The sequence below is a fragment of the Cupressus sempervirens genome, chromosome 2 (assembly GCF_028749045.1).
Source record: "Cupressus sempervirens isolate cs-2001-9-10 chromosome 2, ASM2874904v1, whole genome shotgun sequence".
In the NCBI taxonomy this organism is placed as follows: Eukaryota; Viridiplantae; Streptophyta; class Pinopsida; order Cupressales; family Cupressaceae; genus Cupressus; species Cupressus sempervirens.
In genome coordinates, this window is record NC_143119.1 from 713,674,214 (window position 1) to 713,696,873 (window position 22,660).

Here is a 22,660-nt window from a genome sequence, read left to right on the forward strand (position 1 = left end):
TGGAAATGTATAAAAAAAATTTTTTTTAATAAAAAAAATCATAAAAAATGTGCCACCAAGCTAGGCGGAGGCAGACTGGAGAAAAGGGTGGCAGAACCACTGGTAGTGGTGGTGGGTGGGTGGCACCACTCGTGGCAACTGCTCACAAGAGGTGGTGGTGGAGTTGCAGTGGCCACTGAGCCATAACGGTCTGGGAGACTGTTGGCGATAACCACTAGAGGTTTACCACAACAACTAGCAGTTTCAGTGACTGCCAGTGGTTTTCCTAACCATAGCAGGCAAAAATTTAAAATTTTTTGTGATTTTTTCAAATTTTGGCATCTCGAACTGCGTGCAGATGCCATACAGCCCTGCCAAGCAATTTTTTTTTGCCTCTTGGATCAACATTGTCCAAAATGGACAAACTTTAAATGGAAAGAAGGGTTTTGACACCTTCTGGATCCATCTATGATGTCCATTTAGCTTCAAAATGCTCCAAAAATAATAACCCCCTATTTTCTTAAGAAATACCCGAAGAAACTCCAGATCTATTCTGTCAAACCCTAATTCTCCTTTTTCTCCAAATATCGAACAAGCTACAACAGATCTAGCTTTGATACCATATAGGATTTGAGCAAATATGCAAATCAAATCTATGAAGCCTAAGAATACCTGCATGCAAAAAATTTGTCACAAAGAAGAAAAAGATAAGAAGAGGCAAGGTTTTTCTCTAAAAACATGAAAATTGTATATTAAAATGAAGAAGAGATTAAAAAGCACATAATTACAAAGAGATCAATCCTTATAAAAGGAGATCGAAACCCAAAAAGGGTAACCTAATAAGTTACTAAAGGTAACCTAAAGGTGAAAGCTATTTAATAATTATTAAATAGAGAAAGCTAAAAAATGCATATAGTGAAATCTTAAGAAGAGAGAAAAGGTAATTTAATATACAAAATAAAATTATCCTTTTTCTCTAACAATATTCTACTAGAGCTTCCATTGGTGCAAAGTAGTAGAGTATTTGTCAACTTAAATGTTTCAAAGAAAGTATTCAAAAGTGTAGACCTAAATGTTGATAAAGAAAGTGAGGAACATACCAAATCTTTCATTGATGCTTTACAAAAATAGGCCACACTTTATGGAAGTTTTGTGCCTTATTGATTTTGCAAAATATGGATATATAACAAGAAAAAGAGAGGTGAAGATAAATGGAGTCCAAGAAAAAAATCAGCTATTGTAAGAGTATTTCCTAGATTTTACTCAATTCTTGCATGAGACTCAAAAAAATGGATTGATTTTTGCTTCTTAAAAGTATTGCTTTATAAACCTTTTCATGACATTCATACAAATATTGGTAATAATGATGAATCTATAGTTGAAACATTGGATAACTTCAGATATAATGCATGGCATCTTGAAAGAAGAGAAGATTCAAAAAATATTGAAAATGAGTCTGATTCAAAATCTGAAGATAATGATAATGCCCAAGGTACTACTATAGAGAATGAATGGGAGATTTTATCTAGACTTCTCCATGCTCAAATTATGCAAGTTGTTGAGATAGATATGTTAGGGAGGAGAGATATTGATTGACAAATAAATTGGTCTCAATAATTTCAAAGTGAACAATACACAAATGAAGCCATAAATTTCATAAGATTGATGAGAGATGCAAATTGTCTTATCCATGATGAAACACCACAATGTGTGGACTATAAAAAACTCAATGACGAACAACATAAAGCAGTTAACATTATAATGTCACACTATCATACATGTCAAGATGCATCATCCTTACATATGATAATTCAAGGGATAGTATGAACATGAAAGTCATATTTGATTGGTGCAATCAGCCAAGCATTACAAAAATGCATCTTTTCCACAATGCTCTCCTCTCCTTCTACTTGCACCAATAGGTGTTGCAACATTCAACATTGGAGCATCAACAATTTATTCCAAGTTGACAATACCTATAAAAGAATTTATAGAGCTACAAGGAGCAAGACTCGCACATTTCCAAGAGGAATTATCTTATATAAAATACATATTGATAGATGAAATGAGCTTCCTTGGAGAGAGTTTAATCCAAAATGTAGATTCTCGTCCTTGACAAGCATTTCCATAAAATAGCTATAAAACTCTTTTGGAGGTATGTTTAGTATTTGAATTTATTAGAGTAAGAGATTTGCATCGTAATCTACTTTGTTCCTTACTTTTAGAATATGAATTTGTAAATATTTATTTGATATACATATTTTAATATTTTGTCAAGGATATCTATGATATTGGTTGGAGATTTGGCACAATTACCTCCAGTTAGTGACAGACTAGTATATGAAAGCAGAGGGGGGTATGCAAATCTATTATGGCAGGAATTCCACACTGTAGTTACTTTAAACCATATTTTAGACAAGATGGACAAAGTAATAAGAAATAAAGATTTTGTGTTCTTCTATCAAATATAAGGGACGCAAACCCCACTCTAGAGGACTGGATGCTGCTTATGTCAAGATGCAATGTACACAAGAGTAGTATAGAAAATGAGGAGTTTAAAAATAGTGTTCATTTATTTTCAACAAATGATAATATGTTCAATCATAATAAGAAAATGCTATTATCATTATCAAACCCTATTGCACGAAGCATTGCTATTAAAACAACACATGCTTCTATAGATGGAGATGGAAGTGATGAGTTGGACATTGAACTATTACTTAGCAAGGATGCAAGGGTAATGGTAATTTCAAACCTATGGATTGAAGTTGGTCTTGTCAATGGAGCATTAGGATATGTTCAAAGTATTGTGTGGGTTTGTGCACCAAGTTGTGGTGCTAAAAACATGACACACAAAGTTTTTATTTTATTTTATTTTCCAAAGCGCGTACATGCTATAGTGTGCACGAGCTTTGCAAAAGTAAAAATAATTATAAATGGGCTGCAAACCCACGACCCATTTTATTCTATTCAGGTTTTGTATTTCTCCTCAACAATGCACACGTGGATTGAAAAAATTAAAAAAAAATTTCACCCATCTCCTCAAAATGCCTCCTCAACACCAAAGATCAAGATTAGGATCACATAGTATATTTTCTACTATTATTTTTGCATTGTTTTATATGTTTTTGTATTGTTTTATAAGTTTTTACATTGTTTTGTAGGATTTTTCAATTTTTATTTAATTTTATTTATTTATTTAGATTGCTATTGATTTCTTATTAAGAAATGTGAGTAATGAACCACCAAATCTCCAGCTAGATCAGAAAAATCAAAAGAAAAACCCTCCACAACAAGAGCAAGAAATTTTGCAACTTGCACTGATTGGATGATACTCCTCCTAGCACCCATGACAACATAATGAATGAAATAGAAAGAGGGAAAAATGAATTAGAAGTAGTTATTGGTAGGTTGAAAGCTTGTGGACAAACCAATTTGATGAGAGCACAATTGGCATCCTCCTTCAAGTCCATTATGACCCATATAGCTTCTGTTAGTGGTTAGTTAGATATTAGGCATGTTAAGAGGGATGAATAAAGAAGATATTATACAAACAAATTAACACATCAAGATGTAAAAAAAAGGAAACAGAAAAAGGTAGCATTTATGCATTGCTTAAAAAGCCTGGAGAACAAGATACAGTTAAACATACAATTAAAAGGTTCCCCATCCATTGGTGCATACATGATGGTATTAGAAATAACTTTTGGGATAGATGGTGGATGGTCTTTGATGCCCCTCCCTGCAATAATCATGAGGTTCCAATGTACATCTTAAAGAAATTATATTATAAATTTGCCCTTGAGGAGATCCCCAATTATTTTGATATATTAGAATCTTAGGGTAGAGGTGGGGGGTTGTCATTTGAGAGGTCGGGGGCACATCATGAACCTAATGTAGTTAGGGCACATGTTGTCAAGCCATAGGGTGAGCATGTCACTATTCCTTCAGTTGTGAAGGAACATGTAGAGGCCAACACTCTAGGGACTATTAATGCTTTGACATACCTCTTTCATTACATGAGTCCATTAGTTGAGAAGGAGCCTTATGTGCGTCGCGATCACATGTGCACATCATGTGGGTCCTTATGCACATTTGGTAGTCATGTTGGAGATGGTATGGATGATGGGCTAGTCATTGATCAGTTTCTCAATGAGACGTTTGGCATTGACACATAGGTAAGTTAAAATTATAATAAACTAATTTGATCACATTTCATATGTATAGTGAACGACTAATTAATTAACATGTATTGACATTGTTCAAAATTCAAGATTAGAGTGTTGTTGGCCCTAGTATAGATCCCCTGACCCCATTTTTTGTCCCATTGACAAGTTGAGAGGTATGTATCGATTCAATCATTTAAATTAATACATATATTTATTAAGTAATCATATGAAAGATTGACAAAAAATTTTTATGCATGTGCATCAGTTCTCTACTGCACCATTGACATTCATAAGGGACTCTGAGCCTAGGCATGATACGAGATTCTTAGAGGTACATTTGTTTCATGTTAATTTAATTCATTTGATTATATTTGTTTCATGTTTCATGTTTCATGTTACATGTAAATTGTATTATATGACATACACCTATTGATGTCTGAGACTCCTCCCTTCACCAGTCCATCAATCATGGAGTTGTTGCTTATAATAGTTAGTATCAAAAATTTTAATGTTATTTATAAGTGATTATATTGATTGAATTGTTGTAGGGCCTTATTACACCCAATTGTCTATGAACCTTTGAGGTGGACGTACAGAGAGACTATTTGATGGCGGTAAAAAAATAATTAATTTTGTGTGTACATATATTTGATTTAAATGTATAATAATTATTGATACATATATACTTTGTTTGTATCAGCTTGAGTTAGAGAAGAGCCTAAACAAGAGGACAAACAAGCATGAGGAAGACCCCATCATCCCTATTATCTCCCTCCATACAATGACCAAAGACCTCTAGGGATTTGTTTCCTTCCCCTCATGGGAAGGAGAAGATATAGTTGTAGACATAGATGTATCGGCAATAGTGGACATATATGCTGAATTTTATGTTAGTGGACATATTTGATATACATTTGATGTATATATGACATTTAATATTTGATGTATGACATATATTTGATGCATGACAGTATTAGACTTATGACATTATTGGTTAATATATGATATGTTTGTTCATGTATGACATTATTATTTATCATAATATGTTATATGTTTGTTAATGTATGACATTATTGGTTATCATAATATATTATATGTTCGTTCATCTATGACATTATTGGTTATCATAATATATTATATGTTTGTTCATGTATGACATTACTAGTTATCATAATATATATATTTTTTTTTCTTGTTCGCATTTTAAGCACATTTTATGTATTTCATTTTAATGTGAATTGCATCTAAAATGATGTAAAGTGCTCACATCAAAAGCTAGTGGATTCTCAACAAGAACACTTTTAAGGAAAACTACCTTGCCCACCTTCCTAAGTGTCTTCAAAGACTCTTTCCAACTTGGTTACAACATTGAACAAACTTCTACCCAACTTCACAAAACTACTTGATCACTTTCCCTATTCAAGACTTGGGAAACAATAAGGAAAAAATGAGAAAATTTGAGAAATAGATCATAATCAACTTCTTTCTTCAAACTAACATCTTAGACACTTCAAGGAACACCTAATAACTATCTCACAAACTTCAGTCTATCATCTATTCCATCCTTCCAAGATATTCTTCAACAACCTATGAGTGAAAACAATCTTCCAACATCCTATGACTATATTTTCTTTGCAACAACATGTAATTTGCTGATTTTTGAACAACTCTTCACAAAGAGAAGTGATTATGTTTCAAACCCATGAAATGACTATTAAGACAGCCAAGAAGATCCTTAACATCTTCCACTAACTCCATTCAGTGATAACAAGTAGCTATAGTGGTGTTTCATTTTGAAAAAGTACGAGTTTGTTGTTCCAAACAGGAAGTAATGATATTTGACAATAACTCAATGACCCTATATACAAGTTTAACATTAGTAGTGATTCCTTGCCATATTAAAAAAAAATTAATAATAACCAACACCTTATGCCTCCTCTAAATTCATAGAGGGTATTTTCATCATTTGACATCCATTCCAACCAATTACCAATTGGTTTAATTGGTTACAAGGTTAATTTCAAAGTTTTTCAAAAAATTGCTAAAATTGTCAAATAGTTGTCAGCAACTTTTATTGCAAACTGTAATTTTTGCACTAACTCTTCCTAGAACTTAACCAAGTGGTTTTTGGTAATATATATGACCTATGTAAGGTGTAATGACTCTCAAAACACTTATTGAGTCAACTTATTAATAAATACAACAGAAAAAGAAAAAATCATTAGCACTAAGGCAACTTGGGTTTATAGGTGACCTCAAGTTTCTTGACCTTACAAACAAGGATTACCTTATTACCATAAAAAATAACATGTTCAAAATGAGGTGTATGATAACCCCTTTACCTCTTATCATGATTCTCCATCATTGGATGAGATGACATATCTAGTTGTCATAGTCAAAGATCACTTCCCTATGGCATTTAGTGACTCTTAGGGACAATTTGGTCTAGTGTACTCGAGAATGTTCAAGTGCTCAACAGGATGGGAGGAGCTTGGGGATAGTGTTTACCTAGACACTTGGAGCTAATGGAATAGACAGTTCGATCTCACGATGAAAGGTGAGAGAGATTTGGCAATTGGCAAATTTGTACTAGCCAACACTACAAGTTTTAGTATCACCTGAGATGGCATCACAAAATCAAAATAGAATAAGATCTCCAAAAAGTGAGAGAGGTTATTGTAGGTCTCCACAACATAGTCCTAAAACACTTAGAATCACATCTATACCTTGTATATGCCCCATCAAAGATCGTTGTCTTATGGCATTTAGTGACTCTTAGGGATGATTTGGTTTGGCAGCCCGAGAATGTTTGAGTGCTCAACAGGATGGGAGGAGCTTGGGGCTAGTGTTTACCTAGCCACTTGGAGCTAACAGAATAGACAATTTGATCCCATGATGAATGGTGAGGGAGATTTAGTAGTTGGAAACTTTGTACTGGCCAACACTTCAAGTTTCAGCATCACCCAAGATGGCGTCACAAAATTAAAATAGAATAAGATCTCTAAAAAGTGAGAGAGGTTATTTTAGGTCTCTATAACATGATCCTATAGCACTTAGAATTGCATCCATACCTTGCACAAGCTCCGGGATATGCCCCATCAAAGATCACTACCCTATGGTATTTAATGACATTTAGGGACGATTCAGTTTGACATGCTTGAGAATGATTGAGCACTCAATGGGATGGGAGGAGCTTGGGGCTAGTGTTTACCCGGCAACCTAGAGCTAACATAACATATAGTTCAATCCCATAACAAAAGGTGAGAGAGATTTGGCAGTTGGCAACTTTGTACTAGCCAACACTACAAGTTTCAACATCACCTGAGATAGCATTGCAAAATCAAAAAAAAAAAGATCTCCAAAAAATAAGAGATATTATTGTAGGACTCTGCAAAATAGTCCTACAACACTTGGAATCATATCCATACTTTGCATGAGCTTCAAGATATGCCCCATCAAAGATTGTTGCCCTATGGCATTTAGTGACTCTTATGGACATTTTGGTTTGGCATGCCCAAGAATGTTTGAGCACTCAATGGGATGGGATGAGCTTGAGGATAAGGTCTACCTAGCCACCCAAAGCTAGTGAAATAGATAGTTCGATCCCACGACAAATGGTGAGGTAGATTTGGCAGTTGGCAACTTTGTATTGGCCAACACTACAAGTTTTGGTATCACCTGAGATGGGGTTGTATAATCAAAATGGAATAAGATCTCCAAAAATAGAGATAGGTTATTATAGGCCTCCACAACACAGTCCTACAACACCTAGAATCACATCCATACCTCACACAAGCTCCGAGATATGCCCTATCAAAGATCGTTGCCCTATGGCATTTAGTGACTCTTAGAGACGTTTTGGTTCGGCATACCTGAGAATGTTCAAGCACTCAATAGGATAGGATGAGCTTGGGCATAGGGTTTACCCAACCACCTAAAGCTAATGGAATAGATAGTTCAATCCCACAATGAATGGTGAGGGAGATTCGGCAGTTGACAACTTTGTATTGGTCAACACTACAAATTTTAGCATCACTTGAGATGGGGTCACAAAATCAAAATTAAATAAGATCTTCAAAAAGTGAGAGAGGTTATTTTAGGTCTCCATAACATGGTCCTATAGCACCTAGAATCGCATGCATACCTCACACAAGCTTTGAGATATGCCCCATCAAAGATTGCTACCCTATGGCATTTAGTGACTCTTAGGGATGTTTCAATTTGGCATGCCCAAAAATGTTTGAGCACTCAATGGAATGGGACAAGATTAGGGCTAGGGTTTACCCAACCACTCAAAGATAATGGATTAGACAGTTTGATCCCACGATGAACGATGAGGGAGATTCGATAGTTGGCAACTTTGTACTAGCCAACACTACAAGTTTCAGCATCACCCAAGATGGGGTCGCAAAATCAAAATGGAATATGATATCTAAAAAGTGAGAGAGGTTATTGTAGGTATTCACAATAAGGTCCTATAGTACTAGGAATCACATCCATATCTCACACAAGCTCCAAGATATGTGCCATCAAAGATCGCTACCCTATGGCATTTAGTGACTCTTAGGGACATTTCAGTTCGGCATGCCCAAGAATGTTCAAGCACTCAACAAGATAGGATGATCTTGGGGCTAAGTTTTACCTAGCCACATGGAGTTAACATAGTAGACAGTTTGATCCCACGATGAATGGTGAGGGAGATTTGGCAGTTGGCAACTTTGTACTAGCCAATACTACAAGTTTTTAGCATCACTCGAGATGGGATGGAAAAATAAAAATAGAATAAGATCTCCAAAAAGAGAGAGAGTTTATTGTATGTCTTTGAAACATGGTCTTTTAGCACCTAGAATCACATCCATACCTTGCACAAGCTCTGAGATATACCTCGTCAAAGATTGTTGCTCTATGACATTTAGTGACTCTTAGGGATGTTTCGATTCGGCATGCCTGAGAATGTTCGAGTGCTCAATAGGATAGGATGAACTTGGGGCTAGGGTTTACCTAACCACTTGAAGCTAATTAAATAGATAGTTTGATCCCATGACGAATGGTGAGGGAGATTGGGTAGTTGGAAACTTTGTATTGGCCAACACTACAAGTTTCAGCATCACTTAAGATGGGATCATAAAATCAAAATGGAATAAGATCTCCAAAAAGTGAGAGAGGTTATTTTAGGTCTCTGCAACATGGTCCTATAGCACCTAGAATCGCATCCATACCTTGTATGACCTCTAAGATATTCCTTGTCAAAGATCACTATCCTATGGCATTTAGTGACTCTTAGGGATGTTTCAGTTTGGCATGTCTGAGAACATTCAAGCACTCAATAGGATGGGATGAGCTTGGGGATATGGTTTACCTAGCCACCTGGAGCTAACATAATAGATAGTTTGATTCCACGATGAATGGTGAGGGAGATTCGAAGTTGGCAACTTTGTATTGGCCAACACTACAAGTTTCAACATCACCTAAGATGGGGTCACAAAATCAAAATGGAATAAGATCTCCAAAAAGTGAAAGAGGTTATTGTAGGTCTCCAAAAATAAGAACTCAATAGGATAGGATGAGCTTGGGGCTAGGGTTTACCCGACCACTTGGAATGGTGAGGGAGATTTAGTAGTTGGAAACTTTGTACTGACCAATACTACAAGTTTCAGCATCACCTGAGGTGGGGTCACAAAATCAAAATGGAATAAGATATCCAAAAAGTGAAGGAGGTTATTATAGGTCTCCACAACACAATCCTATAGCCCCTAGAATTGCATCCATACCTAGCACAAGTTCTAAGATATGCCCCATCAAAGATCACTACCCCTTGGCATTTAGTGGCTCATAGGGATGTTTTGGTTCAGCATGCCCAAGAACATTTGAGTGCTCAACAAGATGGGACAAGATTGGGGCTATAGTTTACCTGACCACTTAGAGCTAATAGATTAGATAGTTCAATCCCACAATAAATGGTGATGGAGATTTGGTGGTAGACAACTTTGTACTAACTAACACTATAAGTTTCAGCATCACCCAAGATGGGGTTACAAAATTAAAATGGAATAAGATCTCCAAAAAGTGAGAGAGGTTATTGTAGGTCTCTAAAACATGGACCTATAGCACCTAGAATTGCATCCATATATTGCACAAGCTCTGAGATATGCCCCATCAAAGATCACTTCCCTATGGCATTTAGTGACTCTTATGGATATTTCAGTTCAGCGTGCCTGAGAATGTCTGAGCGCTCAATAGGTAACACAGTTCTATAGCACCTAAAATCACATCCATACCTCACACGAGCTTCGAGATATGCCTCATCAAAGATCATTGCCCTATGGCATTTAGTGACTTTTAGGGATGTTTTGGTTTGGCATACCTGAGAACATTCAAGTAGTCAAAGGGATGGGATGATCTTGGGGCTATGGTTTTCCTAACCACTCAAAGCTAATAGAATAGATAGTTTGATCCCATGACAAACTACGAGAGAGACATGAGCAAGATATGTATGCCTAGGCCACTTTGTGCAAGATATGAGAAAAAGTTGCTGATTAGAAAAAATTGGGTCTTTTTTAGTTTTTGGTCAAGATAGCCTAGGATTAGGTGTTTTTAGTTGTTTTTTAATAGTTTGGAACCTTTTCCAAGTCCTAGAAGTAAAATCTAGTGAACTTTGCAAAAGTTGCACTTTTTGTACAAAATTGCAAAAGTTGTAAAAGTTGCTTAAAAATGCAAATCCGATTGGAAACCTTCTAACCTTTGAAAATATGTTTCCCATGCTCATATACTTGAGCATGGATAGTTACAACTTCCCAAACTTTCATTTGCAACTTTTTTGCAAAAATTGCTCAAGCAACTTTTTGAGCAACATTGCAACTTTTGAGCAATTTTTGCTCTTTACATATTTAAGTCAAATGGGTCCATCTAGGACTATTCTAGAACCCTAGTTAAGATTCCTAGGAGCTATTAAGTAACCAAATACCTTATATTCCCATGAATATTGGAAGAAAATGAATAATCAATTGGCTATTAGCTACAAATATTTCAAAGACATTGAAAACAATATATATTATTCTTTCAAGAAAAATGAGGTACCGATTCTAAAAATAAAAATAAAATAATTCCCATCAGTGGCATAGCCAAGAACTACCTTTTTAATACAGTGACCAATAGTTGGCCTCACTCCCCATGCCTTCTCATTCTTATAGAGGAAAGCTTAATATAAAGAGGAATATATACAAAGCAATTGCGACTACGTCTATTAAATATACAAAGAAATGTATAGAAAACTTGCTTAATAAAGAGATTAATTTGAGAGAAAAGGAGATTTTAGAAGAAAATGGTTATCTTAGTGCCATCTAGGGTATGTCAATTACTTAGGATGAAGATACAAAACCTACAACTATTGGGAAAGAGTGCACATGTACACAGACATAAAAATTTTAGATAGAGAAGTAACAAGTGCTATAGAATTGTCCATGGAGCAATGTGAAGTGAAGCCTCAAATTGGTTAATTAGTAGGCAAAGAATCTGGTCATGCACTTCCTTCCAGCACCACAGATGTTTCAATTAGAAATTCCTATTCGTCAATGGCCCTACATTTATAGGACTTTGGAAGCCAAGATACTCAAGCTGGGTATGATCCCTCAAAGTTCTCATCGAAATATATTACTTATCTTAATAGAACAACAAAAAGCTCATTGCCACCTTTAAATGGAGACTTGAGTTTAAATGGAGATTTTCGATTCTCAAACATGTCCCAATCAAGTAGATGATTGGTGTAGGAGCACCCATTCTAGACTCATCAAAGAAGGCACCTAAGGATCCTAGATAGTTCACTTAGGATAGGTTGTGATACAGTAGTACATGGTGAAAGCTTCTAAAGGCAAGCCACTAGGAAATTAGATAAGGTTGGAATCCTTCAAATTTCCCAAAAAGAGGGTTTAGTGTTGGGACACTTATCACAAGCATCAATAATGAACTTATCACAGGTTATCACAACCCAAACAAGGTAGGGAACCTAATCACTAGGTTTGCCTAAGTTCAAAAGCACCAAAACATAAGGATTCTCCAAAAGCCTAATAAGGGAACATACCCAAACATGAATGAAAAGAGAAAAATGACCATGGAATGGAATACAAACACACCTTAGACCTATTAAGGTTTGTATACAGTAGATAAAGTGATTCTCTTGTGTCCAAACAACACTAATATATAGTTAAAACAGTTTGTCATTGAAAAGGCTAGTAGCCCTTCAAACTATAAATTGAACATAATATGAAAAAACCCCACATGAAGACATAGTTTAAAGTGAGATTCAAACACTCTTTTAGGATGTATAAAACTATGTAAACCTCACAAACTGGAAGAGACTAGAAGCCACTATTGTAACAACATTTGGAAAGTGTTGATAGGCCTAATTAGGTTGCAGTTACACTACAAGTACCCTTTCACATGTGCCAATCTTCAAAAAAATTATTGGAACATCTAGGGGCATGTGAAACAAGTCCAAATCCAAAGTTATAAACCTTGGATCACTCTAGAGAAAAAGTTATAGTGACTGTGGTGAAATGTTGAATGGTGCATGTATAGAGCCATACACCTAGGGTATGGTGGAAAAATTCATTCCTTGCTCGGCCATCTATAAAACCTACAAAATTATGAATTACACTGATAGGGCTTGCATTCCACCAAGAGGCATCAAATTCCCATCGTGGAAAGTGCCAAAACATTAAGGCCCTAGGTGAAACCTTTGGTTTAATGCTGATTTCTAGACATCTTCAGCAAAACTTGAATACCTTGCAAACTAAAAAGGATCAAAACATAAAACCAAGTGAAAATAAAAGTTAACTCACCCATGTAACTCATGGGGTCACTAGCACATGTCCAAACATCTATACCAATATGTACAACACTTTGAAACATAGAATTTTGTAGGAAAAACAGGTTATTCTATTGATTTCTTGACAAAATAAGTACATCATACCTATCATCCACCTATAAGGGATAATATAGGTCATCCCCAAATTTTACAAGGTTGGTTTGAAACAACTAGCTATTTGGGGAAGAGTTTTTGAAAGTTTAACAACTTTTTAATAAGTTGCTCAAAAGTTGTCTAGCAACTTTTTGAGCAACTATGAAAAGAAAGACAATCAAACCAAATTTCCTAGAACAAAATTGTTCTAAACAACCCAATCTACCATGGAAACTAGTAAATTCTACAAAAACAATGTCAAAAATGCCTTAAAACTCATAAACTTAGTAATTTTGCCTTCAAATATCATGCTATAGCATGATGACCATACACAATGATATTAACTTCTCTCATTTTAGGGTTTGGAAAGTCTATATATCTCCTCCTAGGTCTTTCCACTTCATCCTTATGGTTTGCATTGGCCTCCTTCAATTTTTAAAAGGAAAATCCAAAATTTCTTGCAAAATCAACATTTTGCAAAAATTACAAAATTGCAATATAGCAACTTTTGGAATTTTTCTTGCTTGCTCTTCTTAACACTTCTAATTTATTATTTAGGCTATCCCTCAGCATGCTAGGGACCCTTCCCTAAGCTAATGACTCATCCCTTCAGTTACTCATTGCCCTATGGAAATGTATGCCTTGATTTGTAGGCCAAAATAGTGACTCTTCTAAGCACATTAAATGAAATCCAATATCCAAACTACCACACCTAGGTCCAGTGACCCTTATTCTACTTACAAGGCTCACTTGGAGCATAACACAACAAAAATGAAAAGGTGAGGGCCCTATGATTCTAGGTGCCCTTGCACCACTCTCTCTCTTTCTCTCTCTCCCTCTCTCTCTATTCAATCTAATGAACCAACTAGATCTACTCTACATTTTAATGTCTCAAGTATTGCCTCATGGTCTAACTCGCAAAATTTCTAAAGACTCTTATTATGTGGTTTTCCACCATATTTTATCAAGTGGATATTTGATGCGACAACAAGGTTTGAATAATGAAGAATATTCCTCTCTATTTGCCAATCCTCAAATAACCACAAGTTAGGGTTCTTCATAAAATATCGTCTAAGCCATGTGCTGGTTACAACCATCAAACCAATATGGTACTCTAAACCTTCACCATCTAAAACCAATTGATCCAATTTTTGTTTGGATTGGACATAATGACAAAAATAATAATCTATCCTTTCTTCATTGTCTTCAAGTGCAATAATAGCAAAAACATGGCCTGTTGTGATAAATGTTCAAAATGCGATCATTAATTTAGAAAATACTTGTAAATGTTATAAAGTTACATATTGAAATTACAAATATATATATATATATATATATATATATATATATATATATATATATATATATATATATATATATATATATATATATATATATATATATATATATATATATATATATATATATATATATATATATATATATATATATATATATATATATATAGTACCAAGTTGCACTAGATCAAACAAGTAGTCAAAGTTAATGGATGAATCCATCTCTACCATTTCTAGTGCTTGTGGGGGACAATAGATGCCAATTGGGTCCAAAACCTGTATATCTCATTTGTCCACCTATTCAATCAACTCATGCTCAACCCAATTTTCCTCTGTACATGATGGACAATAGCATGCCATTTTTCATGTCTAGATAATCCATGAACCTACATCAGAGCTTCTAAAAGAGTGTAACTCTCTTGATCCTGTTAGTGTGCAACAATCCTCATATGGTACAATGTTAGTATTATCTAGCAACCAAAAAAATCTACGAACCATAGACTCACCTTCCTTACCTAGACCCATTATAGTGTTACACCACTAGACAATGGATTTTGCATCTATCAATATTGCTCCATCTTTATACTTTAGTTCTTCATGAGCCAAGGCTCTTTTGATGCATGCACCTGCACCATCATGCTCTCCCTTTCCATGACCAGCCTCTATGAAATTCCACACATATTGAATTCTAGACAACTTGTGCATCCTACTCAACCAAAGAACATTCGTGCATTCTTGAATTGAGATGCACAATTGTTTGATGAAATAATGTGCTGATGATATGGTATGCACCTGTTAGCCAAATCTTCACAAAATAGTTGAAAACAACCATGCACAAACTCTGTAGAATGTGATTGATCATCATTGATGTAAAAATGGTACTTCCTCAAAATCTTCTTATCATCCTCTTTACTTGTAGGTGAATGCATGAATGTTATGTGAACAAATGTGGAAACCTATTGAGAAGTATAATACTTTGCTTGCACCTCATTTTGTGGTTGTAGTGTGTAGTTCTTTGCGAAGTTTACAACCTAAATAATGGTATCCAATGGAAACATATCTTTGCACAATTTGAATTGCAAATTCAACCATCGAGCTCTATGTGTATGCCTTGCATACTTGTAAATAATATTTTCATGAAAAATCTTCATGAACTCGTACACTGGAATCTTTTTAATGACTAAATCACATCTTTTACCCCATTTCCCATCTTTTAGAGCATATTACACTGTCTTATATTTTCTATAATATACCATTTCATTTCCAATTGCATGTGTACTATCCATATGTTCACAAGTTGGTAAAAGTTGCAAAGAACCACAAAATAAGCATGTACCATCCAAGCATGATGTCTTTTAAAAATTGTTGGTCATCTCCTATTTCACATAAAATGTTGGATATGAATTCCCTTAAAGATCTAGGTGGCTCATTCATGTCACAATCTTGCAAAACAAACTTAGAATGCAAAAATACACATATATGCCTAAAAACATCAAAATGGTAGAAAATTCAATATGTATCCTACAACAACACGTTGTGCTTATGTGATTTATCTTCACATAAAAGGTTTATCCATCTCAAAAATTCTTTGACTTATTTGAATTTTGAGGATACATACTAGTAAATTTTGCAAAAAAATTTGTCTGAATTGAGTCCAAAAAATGATTTGCATGTGGGTCACGATTTTGGCTACCAATCCTCCTTACAACATCTCTGATTAGGGGAAACATGTGTGTTATTTGTCCAAAAATCTTTGATCAATAATTTCAAAGCTTGACTAATTTCTTTATCCTTTCATAGTAGTCTATCGCTAAATGTCCATAACTCATTTTTTGTTGGATATTCCAATCTCTCACGCCTTAGCATGGCTCTCCTTAGAGTACCTCTACCAATTTTCAATGTTTTTCTTTTCTTTCTCATGAGTCGAGCTTTCTTCATTCGGGTACTTACTATTATTGATTTAAGTACTCGTCTTGTGGTATTACTATCTTTGGTGCATGATTTAGAACCCACTTTGTCATAAGCACTCATTAGATTCTTTACAATGCTTTTTTCATTTGAATAATCCATCATTCTTAGCCCAAGAATCTTTATGAAAGGCCTAAATTTCAAATTCCTCACCATTTCAACAAATAATTGGAATTGACCTATAAAATTTAATTCTTCAAAGAATAATCTCCACATATGATTAACTTTTTTTGACAAGTATGCTTGCTAATCTTGTCAAGCATTGATTTCAAAATGTTAGTATCAATATCAATCAAATATTTTGGTCTTCTAAAATAAATTCTAGAAGGTTTTATGATCTCTTCCATTCCCTCAACATTTTGAACATCAACATCAGGTTGAGTGCTTTGCATGCCTTGAACAGAAGATGATGTACCTTGGCAATAAGATGCAAAAGATGGAATATCACCTACTTGATATGTTGATGTTGTACCTTCAACATGACATGATGGAGTGTGTACATCATTGAATCAACAAATTAGCATCTCTTCAACATGAGATGATGATATTACTCCAACATTGGAAGATGGTGTAGCTTTACAATTCAATTATCTTCTTGAGTGCAATAGTCTCATTCATTCTCTTTGTCTTTCCAATTCTTCCTCTTTATTTCTTTGTATCAGTGGTTCTTATTCCTTGTAGAAATTTAATCCTTTATTATTGTTTTGCAATTTTCTTTGTCCATGTAGTAGTTTCATTTTATCTCTTTTAATTGCCAAATCTCTCTCCCTCTCTTCCATTGATTGAGCTTTTGGTTTCTTCCTCGACATGATGATGCTTTCTATATGTCAAATTATTCAAACATCTAAATTACTTACAATTTGTAAATTACAAATCATTCAAATACATATACAAATTACAATTATTTCAATGAATACACAATATATATTAAACAACTTGTCAAATTTCTAACCATTTCCAAATAACAATTCATTCAAACATACAATTTTCAATGAATTCACTATATATTAAACAACATGTCAAATTATAATTAAATTTGTCTCTATATAATAACAAAGAATATTTAAAAAGGACTGCACTAACCTTTTCTATAAAAAGAATATTCAAAAAGCCTTCAAATAGTGTATCCAATGATTGAATTTTGTGTTTGCTAGCTTCAAATAGAATGAAAGAATGTTCAAAAAGCCTTCAAATAGTGTTTGCTAACTTCCAACAGCTTGAAATCCATGTTTTCTATTGGATTAATAGACACAATAGACAAATAGCAGAATATGGATCAGTAGGGACCCAAACTTTTGTTATGACCATTTTTGGTGTTTTCATATAGTGCATATGCACTATAGTGTGTATGCACTATAAAGCACATACAGACTATAGTGCATATGCACTATGTGAAAAATAATCTCTCCCTATCTCACCATCCCCCATCCCCTACTCTCTCTTTCCCTACTCTCTCTCTCACACTCTCTCTCCTCTCCCATCCCCTATTCTCTCTTGCTCTCTCTCTCCACTCCCATCCCCTACTCTTTCTCTCTCTCTCTCAGGCTACTCTCTCTATCTATCTCCCTCTCCCTCTCCCACCACCTACTCTCTGTGTCCCATCTCCTAATATCTCTTACTCTCTCTCTCCTCTCCCATCTATTACTCTCTCTCTCCTCTCCCATCCCCTACTCTCTCTCTCTCTCTCTCTCTCTCTCTCTCTCTCGAGCTACTCTCTCCATCTATCTCCCTCTCCCACTCCATCTCCCACCACCTACTCTCTCTCTCTCTCTTATCCCTACTCTCTCTCTCTCTTGCTCTCCCTCTCCTACTACCTACTCTCACACTCTCTCTTTCTCTCTCCCATCCCCTACTCTCTCTCTCACGCGCTCTCCCTATCCCACTACCTACTCTCTCTCTCACTCTCTCTCCCATCCCCTACTCTCTCTCGCCCCCCCCTATCCCCTACTCTCTCTCTCATAGACACACACTCCCATTCCCCCTCTCTCACTCTCCCTCTCCCACTCCCTCTTCCACTGCCTACTCTCTCTCTCTCACTCTCTCTCTCCCATCCCTTACTCTCTCTCTCACACACACCCATGCCCCCTCTCTCTCCCTCTCACCACCACCTACTCTCTCTCTCCCTCTCTCTCTCATCCCCTACTCTCTCTCTCCTCTCCCATCCCCTACTCTCTCTCTCACACACTCCCATCCTCCTCTCTCTCACTCTCTCTCTCTCCCATCCCCTACTCTCTCTCTTACACACACTCCCATCCCCCCTCTCTCTCCCTCTCCCACTCCCTCTCCCACCCCATACTCTCTCTCTCACTCTCTCCCCCATCCCCTACTCTCTCTCTTATACACACTCCCATCCCCCCTCTCTCTCACTCTCCCTCTCTCACTCCTTCTCCCACCACCTACTCTCTCTCACTCTCTCTCTCCCATCCCCTACTCTCTCTCTCTTTCTCTCCCTCCCCCACCACCTACTCTCTTTCTCCCATCCCCTACTCTCTCTCTCACTCACTCTCCCTCTCCCACTACCTACTCTCTCTCTCTCTCTCTCTCTCTCTCTCTCTCTCTCTCTCTCTCTCTCAGGCTACTCTCTCTCTCTCTTCTCTCCCATACCCTACTCTCTCTCAAAGACACACACTCCCATCCCCCCTCTCTCTCTCACTCTCCCTCTCCCACTCCCTCTCACACCGCCTACTCTCTCTCTCTCTCACTCACTCTTTCTCTCCTATCCCCTACTCTCTCTCTCTCTCTCTCTTATACATACTCCCATCCCTCCTCTCTCTCTTGCTCTCCCTCTTCCACTGCTACTCTCTCTATCTATCTCCCTCTCCTGCTCCCTCTCCCATCACCTACTCTCCCTCTCTCTCTCCCTCTCCCTCTCCCTCTCCCTCTCCCACTCCCCTTTCCCACTTCCTACTCTCTCTCTCTCTCTCTCTCTCTCTCTCTCTCTCTCTCTCTCTCCCCCATCCCCTACTCTCTCTCCTCTCTCTCTCTCTCTTGCTCTCCCTCTCTCACTGCCTACTCTCTCTCTCACTCCTTCTCCCTATCCCACTCCCTCTCCCACTGCCTACTCTCTCTCACTCTCTCTCTCCCATCCCCTACTCTCTCTCTCACTCTCTCTCACTCTCACTCTCTCCCTCTCTACTCTCTCTCTCTCTCTCCCATCCCCTCCTCTCACTCTCTCTCCCATCCTATACTCTCTCTCTACCACCCCCTACTCTCTCTCACACTCTCACACTCTCTCCCATCCCCTAATCTCTCTCTCTTACACACACTCACATCCCCCCTCTCTCTCCCTCTCCCACTCCCTTTCCCACTTCCTACTCCCTCTCTCCCATACCCTACTCTCTCTCTTTGGCTACTCTCTCTCTCCCCTTTCCCATCCCCTCCTCTCTCTCTTTCACACACACACACACACCCATCCGCCCTCTCTCTCCTTTCCCATCCCCTACTCTCTCTCTCCCATCCTCCTCCTCCTCCTCTCTCTCTGTCGCTCTCCCACTCCCTCTCCCATCGCCTACTCTCTCTCTCCCCCCATCCCCTACTCTCACTCTCTTCCATACCCCCTCTCTCTCCTCTCCCATCTCCTACTCTCTCTCATACACACTCCCATCATCCTCTCTCTCTCTCGCTCTCCTTCTCCCACTCCCTCTCCTACCGCCTACTCTCTCTCTCTCCCATCCCCTACTCTCACTCTCTCTCCCATCTTGTACTCTCTCTCTGCCACCCCCTACTCTCTCTCACTCTCACACTCTCTCCCATCCCCTACTCTCTCTCTTACACACACTCCCATCCCCCCCATCTCTCCCTCTCCCACTCCCTCTCCCACCACCTACTCTCTCCCTCCCATCCCCTACTCTCTCTCTTGGTCTAATCTCTCTCTCCCCTCTCCCATCCCCTCCTCTGTCTCTTTCACACACACACACACTCTCTCTCTCTTTGATCCCCCCTCTCTCTCCTCTCCCATCCCCTACTCTCTAGATCTCTCACACATAGACTCCCACCCCCCCTGCTCTCTCTCTCCCCCTCTCCCACCACTTACTCTCTCTCACTCAATCTCTCCCTCTCTACTCTCTCTCTCTCTCTCTCTCTCTCCCCCATCTGCTACTCTCACTCTCTCTCCCATCCCATACTCTCTCTCTTTGCCACCCCCTACTCTCTCTCTCACTCACACTCTCTCCCATCCCCTACTCTCTCTCTCTCTCTCTCTCTCTCTCTCTCTCTTACAGGCACTCCCATCCCCTCCCTCTATGACTCCCTCTCCTACTGCCTACTCTCTCTCCCATCCCCTACACTCTCTCTCTCTCTCTCAGACTACTCTCTCTCTCCCCTCTCCCATCCCCTACTCTCTCTCTTTCACACACACACTCCCATCTCCCCTCTCTCTCTCCTCTCCCATCCCCTATTCTCTCTCACACACATATTCCCATCCTCATTTCTCTCTCTCTCTCTCTCTCTCTCTCTCTCTCTCTCTCTCTCCCTCTCTCCCACTCCCTCTCCCACCATCTACTCTCTCTCTCTCTCTCTCTCTCTCTCTCTCTCTCCCATCCTCTACTCTCTCTTTACCACCCCCTACTCTCTCTCACACTCTCATACTCTCTCCCATCCCTTACTCTCTCTCTTACACACACCCTCTCTCTCTCTCTCTACCTATCCCATTGCCTACTCTCTCTCTCACTCTATCTCCCATCCCCTACTCTCAATCTCTCTTGGGCTTCTCTCTCTCTCTCTCTCCCCTCTCCCATCCCCTACTCTCTCTTTCACACACACACACACACACTCCCATTCCCTCTCTCTCCTCTTCCATCCCCTACTCTCTAGATCTCTCTCACACACACTCCCATCCCCCCCCTCTCTCTCCCCCTCTCCCACTCCCTATCCCACCACCTACACTCTCTCTCTCACTCTCTTGCATCCTCTACTCTCACTCTCTCTCTCCCATCCCATACTCTCTCTCTACCACCCCTTACTCTCTCTCACACTCTCTCCCATTCCCTAATCTCTCTCTTACACACTCTCCCATCCCCCCCTCTCTCCCTCTCCCACTGCCTACTCTCTCTCTCCCATCACCTACTCTCTCTCCCTCTCTCTCCCAGGCTCTCTCTTTCTCTCTCTCTCTCTCTCTCACACACACTCCCATCCACCCCCCCCTCTCTCTCCCCCTCCTCTCCCATCCACTACTCTCTCTCTCTCTCTCTCTCTCTCTCTCTCTCTCTCCCCCCTTCACCCACTCCCTCTCCCACTGCCTACTCTCTCTCCCATCCCCTACTCTCACTCACTCTCTCTCTCTCTCCCATCATGTACTCTCTCTGCCACCCCCTACTCTCTCTCTCTCACACACTCACATTCTCTCCCATCCCATACTCTCTCTCTTACACACACTCTCATCCCCCTCTCTCCCTCTCCCTCTCCCTCTCCCTCTCCCATTGCCTACTCTCTCTCTCTCCCATCCCCTACTCTCTCGATCTCCCCTCTCCCATCTTCTACTCTCTCTATTTCATACAAACATACTCCCATCCCCCCTCTCTTTCTCCTCTCCCATCCCCTACTCTCTCTCTCTTTCTCACACACTCCCATTCCCCCCCTCTCTCTCTCCCTCTCCCACTCCCTTTTCCACTGCCTACTCTCTCTCTCCCTCTCTCTCCCACTCCCTCTCCCATCACCTACTCTCTCTCTCTCTCTCTCTCTCTCTCTCTCTCTCTCTCTCCCATCCCCTACTCTCACTCTCTCTCCCATCCCCTACTCCCTCTCTCTCTTCCAACCCCTACTCTCTCTCTCTCTCTCTCTCTCAAACTTTGTCTCTCTCCCATCCCCTACTCACTCCCTTCCCTCTTCCATCACCTACTCTCTCTCTCTCTCTCTCTCTCTCTCTCTCTCTCTCTCTCACACACACACACACACACACACACACACACACACAACCCCTCTCCTCTCTCTCTCTCTCTCACTCTCACTTTGCCTATCTCCTTCCCTCTCTAATGAAATTTAGGTCTTAATAGTATGTGTGCACTAAATTACATATACAATAAAGTGTGCACGTACTATTAAGACCCAAATTTTAAAAACTTTAAATAGCATGTGTATGCTATAGTACACACATGCTATAGTGTGCACACACTATTTAAAGCTTTACATTCTACCCAGCCTAAGGCTTGGTTTTGCCTTGGGGATCCAACCCAAAGGTTTGGAGTCTCTAAACTGGCATGAGACATGTTTTGCTACAAACGTACAAAAAATGATTGATTTTTCTTATGTGCTCTCCTTCAAGTTTCCTCGTGGTTGAGCATCTATAAAATCAA

General features: G+C 38.5%; 1 long non-coding RNA gene across 1 annotated transcript; it reads left to right on the forward strand.

Annotated features, from left to right (window-relative positions):
- The first annotated feature begins 4,412 nt into the window (after positions 1-4,412).
- Positions 4,413-4,910, forward strand: LOC149575369 (uncharacterized). Its single transcript, XR_016359678.1, has 3 exons — positions 4,413-4,479; positions 4,697-4,762; positions 4,849-4,910. It is a non-coding gene; the product is annotated as an uncharacterized LOC149575369 (long non-coding RNA).
- The last annotated feature ends 17,750 nt before the right edge of the window (positions 4,911-22,660 follow it).